A 1,433-nucleotide genomic window follows, 5' to 3' on the forward strand; every position below is an offset into this window, starting at 1 on the left:
GCTAGCGGTTGCGCCTAAACAGGGTCCGTATACTCAAGAATATCTCGAGAAGGAAGAATCCGAAGATTTTGCGGTTTGCACCTTTCTATTCCTTACTAAAGGAGCTTTCCAATGATACCAAGTCTGCCAGGCCGGAACTTCAAGCCTAACTTGGAATCGCGTTCTTAAATCAGCACCCTACCATGTGCCGTGACAGGCGGGGTCTCAAGAAAGGAGCTAGCGGGTGCGCCTAAACAGGGTCCGTATACTCAAGAATATCTCGAGAAGGAAGTATCCGAAGATTTTGCAGTTTGCACCTTTCTATTCATTACTAAGGGAGCTTTCCAATGATACCAAGTCTGCCAGGCCGGAACTTCAAGCCTAAGCTACAATCGTTCTTAAGTCATCACCCTACCCGGTCCCGTGACAGGCGGGGTCTCAAGAATGGAGCTAGCGGTTGCGCCTAAACAGGGTCCGTATACTCAAGAATATCTCGAGAAGGAAGAATCCGAAGATTTTGCGGTTTGCACCTTTCTATTCCTTACTAGGGGAGCTTTCCAATGATACCAAGTCTGCCAGGCTGGAACTTCGAGCCTAACTTGAAATCGCGTTCTAAGGCAGCACCCTACCCGGTGCCGTGGCAGGCGGGGTCTAAAGAAAGGAGCTAGCGGTTGCGCCTAAACAGGGTCCGTATACTCAAGAATATCTCGAGAAAGAAGTATCCGAAGATTTTGCAGTTTGCACCTTTCTATTCCTTACTAAGAGAGCTTTCCAATGATACCAAGGTACCGCCGGAACTTCAAGCCTAAGCTACAATCGTGACATTAAGTCATCACCCTACCCGGTGCCGTGGCAGGCGGGGTCTCAAGAAAGGAGCTAGCGGTTGCGCCTAAACAGGGTCCGTATACTCAAGAATAGGGCTGGGTATCGGTACAGCGTACCGGTACAAAACCGATTTTTCTTATTGGACCGGTCCAGAAAAACCGGAGCTGAAAAAATTAGGTGGACCGGATGTTGGACCGGTTAGAAAATTAACATATTATTTCATCAGGCATTCACACGTCTTGGCGCTTGCAGGTGGAAGAAAATAACAAGAGTGAAGTAGAGTAGAGTTTATAGTCATTTCTACCAAGTTTTACAGTCAATCGTACAGGTGCAGTTAGCGTTGTAGGATTTTAAGACGCCAGTGTAAGTCTAATACTCCATCAAACAAATTTCTATGTAGTAGAAATGGACCCATTGGCATAGAGTCAATACTGAATCAGTGTCCAGTGTTCAGGTCCGAACCTGTGACCTGAGTCCTCTGGACCGTGAAACCCGGACCTTGGAACCTTGAACTTTGTCTTGTAACCCGGGGTACCCCAAGACCCCTTAACTTCCAGCGGAAATATTCTACGAAGGAAGGGAAAGTATTCCGAAAGAGTATGCGGGTTTGCACCTTTCTATTCCTTACT

Source organism: Branchiostoma floridae, chromosome 5 (assembly GCF_000003815.2).
Source record: "Branchiostoma floridae strain S238N-H82 chromosome 5, Bfl_VNyyK, whole genome shotgun sequence".
Taxonomy (NCBI): domain Eukaryota; kingdom Metazoa; phylum Chordata; class Leptocardii; order Amphioxiformes; family Branchiostomatidae; genus Branchiostoma; species Branchiostoma floridae.